A 10,745-nucleotide genomic window follows, 5' to 3' on the forward strand; every position below is an offset into this window, starting at 1 on the left:
TGAGTCTCTGAATAAAATGAAGCTGTTATTCCTGCATATCTCACTGTTTCAGACTCTCGAGCCATAAAAGCCTGATGATACAATAGCTACTCAACGCAAAACTTATTTGTTTAAAAAGGACACTAAACTCTTAGATTTAAAAAAAAAAAAGAAAAAAATTTTTTCCATTTTATGGAATGCTTTTTAAAAAAAGCTACGCAATTTCATCAGTACTATTCACATGAGATGTCTGTGTTATCGCGTGATGCTTTAGAAAAATAATTCTGTTGTTCAGGAGCACGACTCCTTCTGGTCCTGTGGATCGTGTGGCTGAGTTTTGAGCTTCTGTGGCGTGCTGGCAGAGGTTGTGTTGATTAAAGCCGCGGTCCTGGGTCCGGGAATCTCAGGCAGCGAGGTTGTTCAGAGTCTGTAGACACACTGAAGTGCCACAGTTTGAGACATTTCCTATCCTGCAGATTGGGTGAATTAATATGATAAATGTGCTTACAGTTATGGATTTGATATGTAGCCTCAATGCTTGATTTGATATAAGAAGTATATGTTCGCTGTTTAAATGCATTTTATTAATGTTTTGATCTGACTGATAACGCAGCTGATTAAGAGACCATGAAGAACAAATCAAGTTTATTAAAACAACTTCATACGATAAACATATAATATCTAAACATGTCATATTGCTGCTGTGATGCCGAGTCCCTAAAAGAAGACGCACACGAGGAAGAAAGACATGAAATATGAATGTTTATTCTCTCCTGATGAAGCGATGTTTACTCTGTAGCTGTGATAGTGCTCTTCTCCTCTCCACTCACACTTACATGATCCAGTCAGGATTAAATATACCAACACTTCACAGGGGAGGATGCATTTGTTAGCTACGCAAGTTAAACAGTTACGAAAACAAATGCATTGCTCAAATTTTGTTAATGTTAGGTTGTGCCTTTATCTATGTTCGTGGAAGAAGAAAGCAGTTTGAATATGATCTTCATTATTAATCCGGTGAGCTGCAGGGGTTGTCAGATCAGTAATAGCTGGTAGTGGTTAGAAATGTTTGAGATTGATCATGAATGAGTGAAGCTGAAGTGGAGCTCTAGTGAGTGAGTGCCAGGATCAGTGATCGGAGAACAGCCGTTTCTTTCACAAGCGCTCGGGTTGTGTTCCCGTGTCTCTCTCAGAGCGGGTTATGAGTGTTCATGTCACACACACATGCATTGCTCAGGTCATGTTAGCACAGACTCCTCGTGTCGAGTTATGTTGCTCGATTCAGCACCCAGGGGTTGGTTTTGGACACGCACACGTATGTTAAGATCACATGATGACGCTGCGGTTGAATCTTGATTGTTACGGCGCTGTGTTACATAACTGCATTAGTCTCTGACAAACAGCTCAGCCCGCTCAGGCTTGTGTGTGTGTGTGTGTGTCTCTAGTTCTCTCTCCGTGTCGTTCTGCTCTTTATCTCCGTCACGTGTCTGATTCTCTGCATGCGTTCACACGGAGTTTCATGAGTCAGTACAGTAGAAACACAGCTCAGAGGAAAAGGTTCGCTCTGTGAACACAATAAGCATTTTCAAAAACTGGGTTGTGATGAGGCGACGTTTATTTTTCTCACCCTTCAACCATCAGTCATTGAAAGGAAATGTAAAAGTGCAAAAGCATTAACAAATTACTTTCAGCACACCATGAATAACTCCTAGAGATCCAGCTTCTATCCGCATGCAGCAATATTACAGACGTGTTAAACATCATTATAGTAATATACTGTATGTCTGTATTTCATAACAAGTAAATTTTTTCGGCCTCTGTGTGAAAGCAAACCTGGAAAGAGACGTGAGGATTTGGGGAGAGAACTGAAAGCTTCTCAGTGTGTTATTCATGGTTTATATTGTGAATCAAATCTGGAGAGCAGAACACAAATGCACAGTATATGTTAGGGCTGCACGATGTGTCGTTTTGGGGCATCGATATCGCGATGTACGAATCCACGATAGTCACATCGCAGGATTTGCGATGTAGGCTGTCGTAGTTGATCCGTTATTCATTAACCGTACGGGCCAGCTGCTCCCCGGCCCTTGACGAATGTGATTCGCGGATTAATTGCACAGCTTAACCATCATAGAGTGAAAGTTTATCATTTGCATGTGTATTTAAGTCCTGTCAGTTTAACAGGGCGCATATAAGAACGAGCAGAGAGAGAGCGAGAGAGAGAGCCCCGCCGTGCGCGCGCTCAACTTCACCGTCTTCAAACAACACGAGCGCTGTCTTGCTCTCTCTCCCTCGCGCATATTAATCAAAATCAATTGACACGATGGTGTCGAACAAAAAAAAAAAAACTATCCAGTGATGAAATGTTTTCTGTGTTGTCAAATCTTGTGCGATATCCTAAACTGCCGAGATAATTACACAACGCGTGCCGTACACGTCTGATTCACGAACTAATGATTCATTTGAACCGATTCAATTTAATGAATGGTTTAAACATCTGACCTGTCCAACACTGAACTCACGAGACGTCTGAATTAGTGTATAAAAAAAATCTGTAACACTTTACAATAATGTTCTATTTATTAAACTATTTAACTACATTATTTAACATTTACTATTACTAAACTGCACTTCTACAACATTGTTAATTTCAACATTTAGGCTATAGCCTTCATTGTTGAAATCAAAAGTTGTACAGTATTTGTTAACATAGTTAATGCACTGTGAAGTAACATCACCAAACAATGAACAGCTGTGTTTTTATAAACTAAGATAAACAAAGATTAATAAATATAGTAACAAAAGTATTGCTCGTGGTAAGTTCATGTTAGTTAATATGTTAACAATTCAAACCATATCCTAAAGTTACAAACAAATAATTTACTCTAATTTAAATAATACTCTGATGTTTAAATCATTTAAAATGAATGTAAGTGTGCTCACCCCATTATTTTTTGTTTGTAAGAAAGAATTAGATTAGATTTCATATCGCAATATATATCGCAGAAAAATAAAATATTGCAATGTAGTTTTTTCCCAATTATTCCAATATCGTGCAGCCCTAGTATATGTTGTCTTTTTTAAATTGCTTACAGAGGAATACAAAAGAAACATGAAATAATGCAGCGGGCTGAAAAGAGATATTCTACAGATATCGTTATATGACGTCACATTAATATACCAAACGTACGTTATTCTGCTGAAAATACAAAATGAATATTTACAGCCCATTCAGTCAAACTGATGGATAATGATTGTTTGTAGTGCAATCTTATAATTTTAAATGATTTGTTGTAGTGAAACTTCCGGGAACTGCGAGAGCCTCCCATAATTTAAAACGCAGTAGACTCGTTGGGAAAAAGGTGCATGCTGAAACTGAACTTTTTATTCATGTTTATTTCACTTTTAGTTTTGGAAATGTATTACATCAAGTTAAACTAAACAAAAATGAGAAATGCTGCATTGTAAAAGTGTTTGAGTCAGTGCTGTGTTCGGTGTGTAGCTGCTGTGTATGGAGCGTCTGCATCCAGATGAGGTTTCAGGAGACTCCGCATGTGTGTGTGTGTGTGTGTGTGTGTGTGTGTGTGTGTGTGTGTGTGTGTGTGTGTGTGTGTGTGTGTGTGTGTGTGTGTGTGTTTCTGTACTGAAACTGTGACTGACATCAGAGCCATCACAGCGACTCATCAATTTACTGAAACAAAGTACACAAATAAGTCAAATAAGCATTCATTTTACGTGATACAGTGAATATCTGTTTTTTGCTAATGCTGTTTTTGACACAGAGCTGTGAATGTGGCACTGGACGCCCATCATTAGCGCTGTTAAACACACACGTTACACTGGTCTGAATGAGCGGAGTGTCCGTCTGGCTCTGCTGGATTTAAATCAGGCTTTTTATGTTGTGTTTTATAAGTCAATACTCCACAGAAGTGCCACCTAGACTCCAAGAACATTAAACATATAACACAGATACTATAGTTCATTACTGTGAGCGGAGGATGTTAGTGGAACTGACTTCATACATTCACAAAACATTCATGCATTCACCGGCTGATTCAAACACTCTCAGAACTAATGATGAATAGAAGTGCGGTTAGTGAAGAGACTCAGCTGAACGGATCATTTCTGGGCCGCGGTGATTTTTAGAGGCTTTGCTCATCTGTAGTATGTCATTCCCTGTCACATTACAGCATTCTTCAGACGTGTGTGTGACGTTTATGATGCGTGTGAACGCACTCTTGTCAGGATGTTTGCACACCTGAGCGATGCCTTCAATCTGACGGGTTTGTTCAGGGACGTGTGCTGTTACACACTATTAACAGAGCCAGAGATTTCATTATAAATAACACATGCAAATGTTTCATTATAAAATATTTAATTAGCTGTATAATTAATATAATATTGCCTTAGTCCTCTCAGCCAGAGCACAGCAGCTCAGAGAAGACTTGCACTGCTTTTCTGACGTCTACGGGCCTCATGTTTTGTCATGATTTGACTCATCTTGATTTCAGCAACTGATGTGCTTCTGTGCTTTTCACCTAATAATAAACTACAGTTTCGGTTTGTTACTGTACGTGCTCAGAATATACACATGGGATTATTTTAATGACATGTTTGCAGCTTAAAAGGAGGTCACCATACACTGCCATCAGATTTTTTGTTGTTGTTGTGTTTCTCTTTTTGTGTTTCCGCAAAAAAAGAAGGAAATAATCTGTAGGCTATTTTCTTAGAACAAGAATTAATTAGGCTTACTGAGTTTTCATGTGTGAACTTTCTCACAGATGTGAAGGGTGAATAAACTCCAAGCAGTTAGTTCATCCAAGATGGCGGCGCGTCCACACGCAGCGGCTTCTCTCTGTCCCGACAGAACGGTGTTTTCGTGTTTTTTGTCTTGTGAGTCGCAGTGTTTTTGTACGTCGTCATCGCGTCTATCTGTCTTTAAGCGCGCATACAGTCGTGAGTTTCTGCTGGATGTCGGCAGAGCCGCATTTTTAGAGTTAAACTCCGCGCACGCGGAACTGCTGCGAGATCTCGAACTGCTCCGGAGGCCTACATCATCACCGACCCCCTCTACTGCATCTCGCCCACAGCGGAGGCGCCACAAGCGGCGTGAGAGGAAGCAGAAGAGGGGTAAGCGCGGAGGTATCTGGGCTAGGCTAACGGCTAACCCACACAAGCCATCTATCCCCACCGTCGTACTGGCTAACGTACGCTCTTTGGACAATTAACTGGACTACATCCGATTACTACGTTCAACTCAGAGGACTGTAAGAGACTGTTGTGTGTTTGTATTCACGGAAACATGGCTCAGCGACAGCGTTCCGGACTGCGCCATTCAGCTCGACCAGCTGACGTGCTATCGAGCAGACAGAGCTCGCGTCGCGGGAGGGAAAAACCCGCGGCGGTGGGCTTTGTGTTTACATCAATGATGCGTGGTGCCGCGATGCTGTTGTGATCTGCAAACACTGCTCACCCCTGGTGGAGTTTATGATTATTAAGTGCCGGCCGTTCTATCTGCCGGGGAATATACTGCCATACTGCTCGTTCGGTTTACATTCCCCGAACAACAACTGCAACAGGAACGATGCACTAAATGAACTGTACCAGCACATCAGCGAGCAGCAGACAGCACACCCCGATGCTTTTCTCATCATAGCTGGGATTTTCAACCATGCTGACTTAAAGAGTGTGTTTCCTAAAATACACCAACACATTAACTTTCCAACAAGAGGTAAAAACATTTTAGACTTTGTTTACACCACACAGAGAGGAGCTTACAAAGCCCTCCCCCTCCCCCACCTCGGTGCCTCAGACCACATCACTGTCATGCTAATGCCTGCATACAGACCGCTCGTTAAAGTCGCCAAACCAGTTCAGAAACAGATTCAAGTGTGGCCAGAAGGATCGTCTGAGGCTCTTCAGGACTGCTTCGATACAACTGACTGGAATATGTTTAAGCAGGCTGCCACTTATAATAACTCCACTGACCTCCAGGAGTACTCGGAGACTGTCACTGCCTACATCACCAAGTGTATTGAGGATGTAACAGTCTCAAATACCATCACTGTCCGGGCCAACCAGAAGCCGTGGATGACAGGGGAAGTCTACAGACTCCTGGAGACGCGGAACGCTGCCTTCAGAGCTGGAGACGAGAGGGGGGGCCTGAGAACAGCCAGGGCCAACCTATCCCGCGGCATCAGAGAGGCTAAGAGACAGTACTCCAGGAGGATAGCCCATCAATTCAGCGACAGCAGAGACACTCGGAGCCTGTGGCAGGGGATACAGACCATTACGGACTACAAGCCCCCACCGTGGACCTGTGACAGCAACATCTCTCTGCTGAACGAGCTGAACACCTTCTTCGCTCGCTTTGAGGAACAAAACAGCTCCACTGCATAGAAGACTCCACCTCCTCCCAGTGACCAGGTGATGACGCTGACCCCAGACAGCGTGAGGAGATCCTTCAGCAGGATCAACGCACGCTAAGCTCCGGGTCCTGACAACATTCCTGGGCGTGTACTGAGAGACTGTGCAGCAGAACTCACTGATGTCTTCACAGACATTTTCAACATCTCACTTAGTCAAGCTGTTGTTCCCACATGCTTCAAAGCTACCACCATCATCCCAGTCCCGAAGAAGCCATCTCCATCATGCTTCAATGACTACCGTCCTGTTGCACTTACTCCCATCCTCATGAAGTGCTTCGAACGGCTAGTCATGCACCACATCAAGTCTGCCCTCCCCCCCTCCCTGGACCCATTCCAGTTTGCATATTGGTCCAACCGGTCGACCGATGATGCCATCTCAACTACCCTCCACTCAGCACTCACACATCTAGAGGAAAAAGACTCATACGTCAGAATGCTGTTCATAGACTTCAGTTTTGAGTTCAGCACAATCATCCCTCAACAGCTCATTCACAAACTGGTCGAGCTGGGGCTCAACACTTCGCTGTGCAACTGGCTGTTGGACTTTCTGACTGGAAGACCTCAGGCAGTACGTGTCGGCAGCAACACATCCAGCACCATCACACTGAACACTGGGGCCCCCCAAGGATGTGTGCTGAGCCCCCTTCTCTTCACTCTGCTGACCCACGACTGCACACCATCACACAACTCCAACCTCTTTATTAAGTTTGCGGATGACACGACTGTGGTGGGTCTCATTAGCAACAGAGATGAGACAAACTACAGGAGCGAGGTGAGCCGTCTGGCCGGGTGGTGCAGTGACAACAATCTCTCTCTGAACGTGAAGAAGACGAAGGAGATTGTTGTTGACTTCAGGAGAGCGCACACTCAGCATGTTCCTCTGACCATCAACGGTGCGACTGTGGAGAGAGTGAGCAGCACCAAGTTCCTGGGTGTGCACATCACAGAGGACCTCTCCTGGACCGACAACACCGCAGCACTGGCCAAGAAATCACAGCAGCGTCTCTACTTCCTCCGCAAACTGAGGAGAGCCAGAGCCCCACCCCCCATCATGTACACCTTCTACAGAGGCACCATCGAGAGCATTCTGACCAGCTGCATCACTGTGTGGTATGGCGCCTGCAACGCGTCCTGCCGGAAGACTCTGCAACGCATAGTGAGAGCAGCTGAGAAGATCATTGGTGTCTCTCTCCCCTCCCTCCAGGACATTTATGGAACCCGTCTCACTCGAAAAGCCCTCTGCATTGCAGGTGATCCCACTCACCAGTCACACAGCTTCTTCAGTCTGCTGCCATCAGGGAGGAGACTGCGGAGTCTCCAGGCCAGGACCAGCAGACTGAAGGACAGCTTCATCCATCAGGCTGTCAGGAAGCTGAACTCGCTCCCGAACTTACCCCCCCGTCCCTCTTCTGCTATTTTTTTTTTGTTTTTTTTTATGCACTAAAAATCTTTTTATCTGCACTGTTTGTTCACTGGTTTGCACTCTATCTGCCATGTGCCTTGCGCTGCTTTTATTTAACCTTATTTTATTTTATTTTTTCTATTATGTCTTTTTTATTTTATTTAATTTTATAGTTTTATCTTATATTTTATATTTGATCTAGATTTTTAGGCTCTACTGTTAGTGTTATCTGTATGCACCGGGGGTCTGAGAGTAACGCAATTTCGATTCTCTGTATGTATGTACTGTACATGTGGAAGAATTGACAATAAAGCAGACTTGACTTGACTTGACAGATGAACGCCGCTGTTTGCTAATATTGGGATGTATGGCAGTGTTTGATTTATTCCAGTGTTTGGCATGTGTAGCACTTGTTCATGCTTATATCAGCAGCTGCCTATTATCTCCAGATGATTTCCAGAGCCGTGTGATTGTTTCATTTTTATTAATTGGCTCATTCTGTAGGTTAATGTCTTCTGTCATTCTACACTTAATTGAGTTGATATTGTCACGTTTTGTTATATTGTGTGACATCATCTCAGTGGAATGACGTTAGTGGCTAGGATTTTCTGTCTTCACTAGGGCTGTGTAAATTTAGAGCATCACTGATAAAATCTCATTCTTCCTCGTGTTCATTTAGTGACAAACTGTGTGAAACCTGATCATTTGGACTACTTGTACTTTCATTTTTATCTACTGTTTGTTTGAAAGGATGTTTCCTCTGATAACAACTTTTTTTTTTGAGAAGTCATTTCAAATACTTAACTATCAAGGTATCTAAAATCTCTCGTGAAAGTTTCCGTTTTCGAAAAAAAAGAAAAGAGAAAGTGTTGTGATTGTGTAAAGCAGCTGTGGTGCGCGGCGCTCCTCCATTACGTGTCACACGCAGTCATGAACCTTTTAAACCCCTGAAAGAAATTATTCAGGAGTTTTAGCCCCAGTATGTCACGCAGGCGGTTTCTCCAGTGCGTGAGATCGCACGAGCAGAACTGGACAAATATAGCCTGGACACACACCCTCTTCTGCTTTGTGCCGGATACCCAGAGGACTGCATCTGCCTAACCGCTCAAAACAGGATGAGGTGTCTAAAAACAGAGTCAAACCTCGGCCAGACCGCTGACCCGCGACCGCAGGGCGTCTGTCCCTGGACACCTTCACGGTCCACATGCTGTGGACAGACGTTTCCATGAATTAGGGTTTAATGCAGAACACACCGTACATTTGTTTCTCAATGACCAATGTAAACTAGTACTGATTGCTGAATTCTGAATTCTCTTATTAATATACTGACTACTGAATTGTGTAATATTGACTGCTGAATTATGTAATACAGTATTACCAGCAGCCGAATTCTGATTGTTGGTAGTACAGACTACTGAATTCTGCCTTTTTTAGTAGTAGTAGTAATAATTCTGTTGTTAACTCGTTCTGACTGCTGAATTCTGCTGTTCACTAGTACTGACTGTTTTATCATCACTTAGATTAAATCCATTTGACTTACAGCAGTGTCCAGTGATTCCCATACATTGAGTTATTTGTGGCGGCTCGTCACAATATCAGAACTGACTGCCACCGATAGCTTTTCCAAAAGGCTTATACTTTGTTGAATAGGAACCTACTTGCACGTTTCAAAACTAAAATGCAGCGCGTGTTTTTATATTCATCTTTGAAAAGAACCGACCGTCTTCAGAAAAGCTTCGATGTCATTTTTATTTCGTCTTTTCTGTAATGCCTGATAAAGCAGTGTTTATTTGATTACAGCCGTTACCGTGGAAACCGCTATATCTCCGCTCCAACAGCGCCTCCTGCTGGCAGAGCATTGATCTGCAGGAAACGCTGGTGTCTGTCAACAAACATGAACAAAAAGCATACTTCAGAGCTGTTTTGAGAAGGTGCTTAAGTTTTGAACCGTGTATTATTACTCTAACTGTTACTATTATATCTTTTATGACATGGAGAAAAAAGTTAAAGAAAATTGTCCAAACATATCAGCCAAAAAAATCGGCATTATATATCGGCCATCGCCTGCCTTTATTACTAAATATTGGCATTGGCCAGAGAAAAACCCATATCTGTCGACCTCTACTGCTGAATTCTGCTCTTCACTTGTATTGACTGTTAAAGTATCCTTTTTCACTAGTACTGATTACTTCTGCTCTCTACTAGTACTGCCTCCTGAACTGGAGTCTCTTCTCTAGTTATGGCTGCTGAATTCTGCTCTCTACTCATCCCACTTACAGCGTTGTGGCTGGTGGACTAATTCAAGCCTCTGAACAGCCAGACGATTCAATGCAGAAAACTCAAATGAATTCTGTTATGTGAGCCTCACTTTATTGACTTGGTAAACTGGTTAAAAGCTCATCAAATGTGATGGTGTGACTCTAGTGGGATAGCCGTGTAGCTAACACGCTCATGGTTCTGTCAGTCAGAGAAGAGCTCTCGCGCAGGAAAGGCTGTGGTTTCCTCTCTCAGGATCACACCCGGGGAAAAAGCACAACACGCCTAAATCATGCTTAAGATCCATGTGAGATCTGTCTGTGTGCCTGTCTGTCTACAGCGTCAGTATTTGTAAACTGCTGTTCTAATTTCTGTTTCCTTAACTGTACAGATCACTACGTAACACAAGAGATAACACTGTAACTGATCATTTGTGAATAGGGTTGGGCTGATAGACATCACAATGTTGAGCCGGCACTTCTACACTGGCAGGACAAAGCGACCATTGAAAATCATTTTAAAATTTCTGTCAGCTCGTCATAATAGAACGCGGAAAATAGATTTGTGGTGTCATTATATCACTGATTATAATGAGTTCTATTGACTTATCTATAATGAGTCTCTATTATAGATCAGTGGTTCTATAGTATTTTATCGTGCCGCTCGCATCCGGTGTAGAC

Source organism: Cyprinus carpio, chromosome B2 (assembly GCF_018340385.1).
Source record: "Cyprinus carpio isolate SPL01 chromosome B2, ASM1834038v1, whole genome shotgun sequence".
Taxonomy (NCBI): Eukaryota; Metazoa; Chordata; class Actinopteri; order Cypriniformes; family Cyprinidae; genus Cyprinus; species Cyprinus carpio.